This window comes from Jatropha curcas, chromosome 2 (genome assembly GCF_041381405.1).
Source record: "Jatropha curcas cultivar XTBG-Jc1 chromosome 2, XTBG_Jcur_1.0, whole genome shotgun sequence".
Lineage (NCBI taxonomy): Eukaryota > Viridiplantae > Streptophyta > Magnoliopsida > Malpighiales > Euphorbiaceae > Jatropha > Jatropha curcas.
This window is the reverse complement of record NC_143152.1, coordinates 22,911,807-22,920,524: the sequence shown is the minus strand read 5'-3', so window position 1 is coordinate 22,920,524 and position 8,718 is coordinate 22,911,807. Positions and strand designations below refer to the sequence as shown.

General features: G+C 31.7%; 1 long non-coding RNA gene across 1 annotated transcript; it reads left to right on the top strand.

Moving 5' to 3' along the window:
- Positions 1 to 5,166: 5,166 nt before the first annotated feature.
- On the top strand, positions 5,167 to 7,968 carry LOC149498418 (uncharacterized). Its single transcript, XR_016319789.1, has 3 exons — positions 5,167 to 5,415; positions 5,524 to 5,605; positions 7,739 to 7,968. It is a non-coding gene; the product is annotated as an uncharacterized LOC149498418 (long non-coding RNA).
- The last annotated feature ends 750 nt before the right edge of the window (positions 7,969 to 8,718 follow it).

Sequence of the window (8,718 nt, the reverse complement as noted above, 5' to 3'; positions counted from 1 at the left end):
ACGACAACGCATCATCAAACTGATCATATGGCAGACCAAAGACTATTTATACACAGTAAAGGTCAACCACTATTCAGCACAGGAAAGGCCAAGCTACTATTCCAACAGTAGAAGCCAGGTTACTATTATCAACAGTAAAAGTAAAGATTCTGTGGCAGACAACCCACTGTTCATCCACAGTAAAAGTCAAGATTCGGTGGCAGACAAGTCACTATTCGTCCACAGTAAAAAGTAAAGATTCTGTGGCAGACAAGTCACTGTTCATCAACAGTAAAAAGCACACAGTAAGATTCCTAAATTTTATATATAAAGAGAGCCTCTCCTCTTTGTGAAGGCATTGTCCAATTATAGGCAATCCTAAGCCTAAAAGCTTAGTTAGTAAATCTCTCTCCTCTCTTTCCAACGTCCACTGTAAGGATTCAAGGTTAGAGATTCTTTAAACTTTGTAAGTCTAATCTTTTAAATTTTGTATATGTCTTTCAATTTTGTAAATCAAATTTAATTTTTGTAATTAAATAAAGTTTTATATTTTCAATATAAATTGCTACTTCTTAAAGCCCTGTTAAAGGCTTTCTTCTCTTCTCCCTCCACATTCTGACTTAATTCTGGGGATCCCAGGTTAAGGTTGCAGGAACCCTAAACCTTTAAAATTGTTCTTGCGTAAAATTGTATGTTGTATAAGTATGCTCTGTGGTTGCACCTTAGTGTGATCTTCCACATCAGAAAATTGTAAATTTGTATGTTGATTCTGAAGTAAAATTCATTATTGTTTAAAACTGATCATCATCTTTTATATTCATTTATCCTCGTTTCAAAAGATTCAGATCTTGCAACGGTCCTAGAAGCTTTTGTTGGTATCAGAGCCTGAACATTTAACACTGATAGTAAATCTATTATGATAGAGGAAGCCGACTAAAATACCGTGGAAAGGTTTGGGTATGCCTACTGAACCCGTTGTAAGTCCCGTTTTGAGTTGATTGTTGGGCAGTGAAGGGTATAACCAGGCGATGATCCCTAACTTGTTGGTATTAGAACATGGATCCTTTATTGTGTAGATCTGCTAATAGTATTAAATGGGATGTTTTTGAATCTTCAAAATTTCAAAGGATTATTAATAGAAATGAATTAATTTCTAAGGATGATTATAAAGCTATTGATGAAAAGATGATTTCTACAGTAATTGTTTCTGATAAAAATGGTTTTAAGATCTCTACAGTAAATGTTTCTACAGTTGCTAAAAACCTCAATATTTTAACTAAAAAAGATATTGAAAAAGATTTATTAAATGAAATATCTAAAATAAAAAACTTAATTAAAATGAAGCAGATTCTCAAAACTTATCCTTTTGAAGAATTAAAATCTGAATATTTAGACTATAAACTAAATAGGCAAAATGAAATACAATTCTTTGATTGGTATAACTTAATTAAAGAAAATCAATCTGATAAAGGTGTAAATCCAGTAACATGTCTAGAATCACAATTAATTTGTAAAAATGATCACACACAAACATCTACATCTCCTAAAAAACATAAGGAAAAATCAATTAAAAAATCGTATAAAGATTTAAATTGTTATACTTGTGGAAAACACGGTCATACAGCTAAAGTTTGTAAATGCAATAAAAAATCGAAGAAAATTTCGTATAAAAAATCAAAAATCATAACTTGTTATCATTGTGGTAAAATAGGACACACATCTAAATTTTGTAAAATTTTAATTAAACAAAATAAATTAAGTACTACAGATTTAATTAATGAAAAACCAATTGTAAATAAAAGTGTTAAAGGTAAAGAAACAATAAAAAGTCATCAACTTTCTCAGTCTAGTAAATTTGAATTTGTAAACCAATTAAAAAATCAATTAAATAAGCTTGACATACATTCAACAACTACCCAACTAGTAGCTCCTGACACCCCTCAGGCTTCTCCAACTATAAACATTATAGAAGAACATTCTGATTTTGAGCCTGGATCACAAGACGAAAACTCAGAAGATATAAAACAATTTGACATAAATCCAATAAATCATCATAGGGAAATAATAAATAGAGCACCTGATTTAGGTATAATTAATAAACCGAACACTATCGGTCAATTTAAATATAATGCTTCAACAATCTATGAATGGAACATAGATGGTTTAAGTGAATATAATATATTAAGTCTTTTGCAACAAATGACAATGGCTGCAAATGCTTATAAAACTCAGTCAATTATATCTGATAAAACTATAGCAAAAATCTTAATTGCTGGCTTTACCGGCCAACTTAAAGGATGGTGGGATTATCATCTCACTGAAAAACAACATGAAGACATTCTAAATTCAATTAAAATTGATGAAGATGAGCAACCTATATATGATGAAAATGGTGATGTAATACAAGATGCAGTGTCATCTTTAATTCTTACTATTTCATTACATTTTATAGGAGATCCATCTCACATAAAAGATAAAAATGCGGAATTACTAAGTAATCTTAAATGTAGAACATTAGGTGATTTTCAAGAATATAAAACCATCTTTCTCACCCGATTAATGTTAAGGGAAGATTCAAGTCAAGATTTTTGGAAAGAAAAATTCTTGGCGGGATTACCTTATTTTTTGGGAGAAAAAGTTAGGAATTTTATTAAACAGCAACATGGTAATCCTATACCTTATAGGAAATTAACATATGGTCAATTAATTAGTATAATTTATAAAGAAGGTCTACAAATCTGTCATGATTTGAAACTTCAAAGAAATTTAAAATATGAAATGCGTAAAACTGAAAGAGAATTAGGATCTTATTGTAAACAATTTGATTATGACATAACATCTCCTCCAAGATGTGATGGCCAGTGTTCTAGATCACATAAACCTAATAAAAATTCTAAACGACATTATAAAGATAAATCTTATCAAAATGACAAATTTGATTCTAATAAAAGAAAATATCATAAAACTTCTTATAACGATTTGACATGTTATACATGTGGTAAGAAGGGACATACGTCTAACTTTTGTAAATTCAATCAAAAATTAAATGCATTAAATTTGGAAAAAGAAGTTTTGAATAAAATCTATAAACTGTATATTGATTCAGATAATTCAGAATCTGAATTTACAAAAAGTAAAAATCAAATTGATGAATTAGATTCAACAACCAGTTCATCCGAATAAAATATTTTTGTATTATACAGTATCTTTGTATTTCTAGTAAAATTCCGTAGTATATACTTGTTTGATAAACAGTACTTATTTTTAAAGTACGATCTAAACAGTAACTGTTTTTGTAAACAGTATTGATATATAGGCTGGAAACCCAGAAGTGCGGGCTACTGGTCCAAAGGACTATTTAATTAGTCGTCCTCTTGGTATAACAACGCCACGTATCATACTTAAAATCATTTTCATAATTTAAATTCATATTTTTTAATTTACTATATATCTCTATCTATAACTACTTTCCTATATTTTGCTCTTGCCTACTTTAAATCTTCCTTGCAGCCTTACAAGAACAATGGAGAGAAGGAAAGCTACTGGGAGTAAACACTCACCCATTAAAGCTCTTTCAGAGCAAATTGAGGTTATTACTAAATCCCTTACCACTAAAATATCCCTCTCTAGCGATATTAAACAATGGATTGATACTTATCCTCAATCCACTAAAATCCTTCTAAAGATATTATATGATATAGTATCTTCTTCAGCGGAAGATACGCATGTATGACTTCTAAACTTAAACGCGATCGTATCCGCTTATGATACGGCTACTCTGTCTCAAACGGTAGACAGTAAAGAGCTATCAAATCCGTTAATGGCTGTGGATTTGCCAAAAATCCAATTCAATTTAACTAGTAAAATACTGTAATGGTTTTCAACCCATTTGTATCCTTATGGTTAAAGGATGATCCACCAGTATCATTCCTTGGCCCATTGTAAAGGTCATTATAAAACCCATCCTCGAAGAATAGGGCTGGCCATTCTTTTCGCCCTGGGTATATTATAGGTATATTAGTCAAGCCCAATAAAATAGGCCCAAATGGTCTCAATAATATTTGGCATAAAAAGATAAAATTATATTATCATCATCACCTTCACATGGTGATAGTGCAATTCATGATGATATTCCATTATTACAGTCAAAAGATAAAAGAAAAATGAAAAGAAAAGAAAAGTGATAATAAAAAGAAAAGTAAAAAGAAGGACAGCTCATTGTCCTCATCTTCTTGTAAAAGGCAGAAGGAACCTAATTCCTTCAACTCATTATTTTTGTAAAAACGACAACGCATCATCAAACTGATCATATGGCAGACCAAAGACTATTTATACATAGTAAAGGTCAACCACTATTCAGCACAGGAAAGGCCAAGCTACTATTCCAACAGTAGAAGCCAGGTTACTATTATCAACAGTAAAAGTAAAGATTCTGTGGCAGACAACCCACTGTTCATCCACAGTAAAAGTCAAGATTCGGTGGCAGACAAGTCACTATTCGTCCACAGTAAAAAGTAAAGATTCTGTGGCAGACAAGTCACTGTTCATCAACAGTAAAAAGCACACAGTAAGATTCCTAAATTTTATATATAAAGAGAGCCTCTCCTCTTTGTGAAGGCATTGTCCAATTATAGGCAATCCTAAGCCTAAAAGCTTAGTTAGTAAATCTCTCTCCTCTCTTTCCAACGTCCACTGTAAGGATTCAAGGTTAGAGATTTTTGGAAAGAAAAATTCGTCATTGTCTTTTTAGTTTAATTGGAAAGAACAATGGATTTACTATCAGTGTATATATATATATATATATATATATATATATATATATATATATATATATATATATATATATATGAAAGCTGAAATAAAGAAAAAGTTTTAAGGCAGTATTCTATTTTTCTATTTTTAGAAATTTAAATTTTTTCTTTATTTTTCTATATTTTGATTGGGCAATTTTTTCAATTTAATATTTAATACATATAATAGTGATAATTGATAACTTTGAAAATCTAATCTAATCTAATCATCTAACCAAATTCAACTAAAACTTTAAAATCTAGCTGGATTTATTTTAATTGAACACGGTAATATATATAACTCTCTATCTCCTTTCAACGCAATTCACAACTTTAATTGTTTTTTTAGTTTGAGGTATGCACTAGATTTTGTAGAATAAATGAAATTCGTCATTGTCTTTTTAGTTTAATTGGAATGGTTTTGCTTGATGTTCTGCTTCAAATGTTTTCCGATATCCAATGCTAGCTTCGCAAGCAAATTTATTGGTTTTCTGTGCCAAGTAACGAGCATGACATGATATACTATTTTATTTGTAGGATGAGTTAAGAGACGTTGTGCTGCTTGTATTTGCTAACAAGCAAGATCTTCCAAATGCTATGAATGCTGTTGAGATTACTCTCGGCCTCCACTCTCTTAATGCCATTGGTATTTCGATAAGAAACTCCCACTTTTTTTTGTAACTTTTATTTGGTTGTTTTCTTGAACCAATCTCTATCTGTACCAGCACACTGATTTTATTGTTGTTTATTGCAGGTATATCCAGAGCACATGTGCCACTTCAGGTGAAGGGCTTTATGAAGGATTTGACTGGCTCTCCAATAACATTATTAACAAGGTAGAATCTTTGTTTAATTAGAATAATTTGATTCCTGGCAGTTTGTTGTTTAAACCTTCTTTTATTTTCTTATTGGTGCGGGTATAGGATATGAGTCAGTTTTCCGCAATGTCGGCTGCACTCTGCTGCAAATTTATTTTCTTATTTGACTTTGCTTATAATAATCAGTACCATAGTAGTATTGGCATGGCATCTTATGAGGCATTATATGGTTGAAAGTGCAGAAGTACCTTGTACTAGGATGTAGAAAGTGCAGCAAAAGAGCTATATGGATCAACATAGGCGGGAAATGGAATATCAAGTTAGAGAAAAGGTTTTTTTCAAAGTTTTACCATGGAAAGGGGTTATCAGGTTTGGTGAAAAGGGCAAACTAAGCCCTAGATACATTAGCCTTTATGAGATTCTTGAAAGAATTGGCCCCTTAGCTTATAAATTAGCATTGCCTCTATAATTAGATCAGATCCATGATGCATTCCATGTATGGATGCTCAGAAGGTATCGATCAGACCCATCACATGCGGTACAAACTCAGGATATTCAAGTGTCTGATAATTTTTAAGTTATGTTGAAGAACCAGTTGCTATTATTGGATATCAAACTAAACAATTGAGAAACAAGGAGATATCATTGGTAAAAGTTCTTTGGCAAAACCATTCCGGAAAGGAAGCCACATGGGAAACAGAATGACATATGAGGCAGAATTACCCCCACTTATTCTCTGAATCAAGTAAAAATTTTGAGGACGAAATTTCTTAAGGGGGAAAGAATTGTAACATCTTGGACCTAAAACACCATATTATGATTATACGTCTGTTTTATGAACATGACACATGTAACCTGAATGTGTGTGTGTGTGTGTGCATTTACAATTTGCTTGTGATAATATTGGGAATCATATGCTTAAGCATGATCGTGCACATAGGCATCTGATAATAATGTGAATATGCAAATGCATGAATCTAAATAAGCTCTAAACTCAAAAAGCTTAACACCCTGTCTTAGACTCAGAAGGTGTGTATATGTATATATGTGTGTGTCCTTTAAAGCCACTCAGTACACCTATATATGGAGTTTACTAATGAGTTAACTCAAATGAGAATAGTGAGATTGTTAGAGAATACATGGAATTCTAGGCGTTTAGAAATACAAATAGGAATAAAATTTGAGTCATGCATACCAAGTGTTTTAAATGTCTAAACGAGCATTAAGGTGCTTGCTTAGCCATATAGGTAAAAGGATCCTAGAAGAAGGTGAAGGAGGAGGCTCTTCCAAGCCTTGATACTATTGCACTATATACTGTGAGTAAAAGCTTATGATAGTTATTTGTATGTGACGAATATTTTGTTTGATGTATCGGTTATGATATTATTCAATACTTGATACTATGATCTGAAAAAGAAACTGAAAAGAGGCAAGTAAGCAAAATATATGTGTTATTTCGAGGCCAATGAGCCTAATCTGTGAATGTAAAGCATATGATTCATTTTGAAATGGGGTAGGTTAAGCAAAAAGATATGTGTTATTCTGAGGCTAATGAGCCTAATCTGTGAATGCAATTGTGTCATATTTGCATCTGAGATAAAAGGAAGTTATGATTGTCATTACTAACTCGTGAATCTGATCTGTATCTTGAGTTGCGTGCTCATAAATCTGTTATCTGGAGTTGTCTGCTCATAAATTTGTTATCTAGAGCTGCGTGCTCAAAATATCTGATCTGAAATTTGGCCAGCTAAATCTAATATCTAAAATCTGTTATCTGATATCCGAGGCTAGTTTGGTTTCATAAGTCATAACATAAATAATCTAATAATGACATGCATTATACTTCTGAAATATATCTCTGTAGCATCGTATATATGGTGCCTTGAATTACTATGATCTAACTTTCTGTCGATGAGAATGATGTGATATCTGCACACTATTGCTGTGAATGATTTGATGAATGACTATTATTATCTGATAATTGTTGATGCCGCGCATTGATGGCCCGAGGAGTTTGAATTGTTTTGAAATATTAGGAGTGTACTGTGTGCCTTGATTGAGATGCTTGATATTTGTTGTATGGTTAATAATCATTATGATGATTTTTACTCACTAAGTAGCATCTCATATAAAATGCTAATGTTTTTCCAGATTTTGGCATTAGGAGGCATTAGCAGTCAGCATTTCATCTGTTCAGACTGACAGAAACAGAACAAAGGTCGGGATCAGTTATGTCTGCATATGTTACCTCCTTAGTTTGTAAATATGCTTGTAGGAGTTTAAAACTCCTTAATGTCCACCATGTATTAAGTAACTTTAAATTATGTTTGGTCAAGTATATATTTATATATGATTGTTGTGAAAAGTAAGAAATTTTCTCATACTAGGTTTTACTATTAAAACACATGGTGCGACTTATATTTCTATTAATGAATCTGTATGATATGTTATGCAGTATCTCAACACTATTTATTCTTGGATACATGGTGTTAGGGTGTTACATAATTTCACTTGAAGGACCTAAATTATATGGGTATGTACTTAATGGGGCATCAACTTTAATTTATTATTGTAAAATGCCTTTGAAAGCAATTATGTATTTCGGTTAGCCGGAATGTCGCGTAATTCACACGTGTCAATTTTTTAATTATATATATATATTTTGAATTGCTTACTCACTCCTCCACGTAAACTCTATTCCATATATATGTCCTCTCTCCTTGCCACAATTCCGTTAGTATCTAAGTAAAAAAAAAAAATCTATCACAGTAAATAAACACTGTCTAATGTCAATGGTCTCTTATATATTCTTTTGTATCTACAACTTCATTTCAGAAACTGGATATGGCAGCTATTCACTCGATCGAAAGCTTTCGGATTTCTATGAATTCTTCTCTTTCTCTCATTTCTCTCCTTCTTTCATTGAAAAAAAAAAAAAACAATAATGACAATCCCAAAAGTAGAAAACACCTTTAATCCAAAACCAATTATATGTTACCAAAAAGAGAAAAGAAAACCACCATAATCCCAAAACCCATTTAGTTTGGAATCAAGCACGTATACCAACAATTCTGAAGCAAACCTACAAGCAAAAAAGATTAGGGACTAAGACAAGAGTTTGATTTTTGATT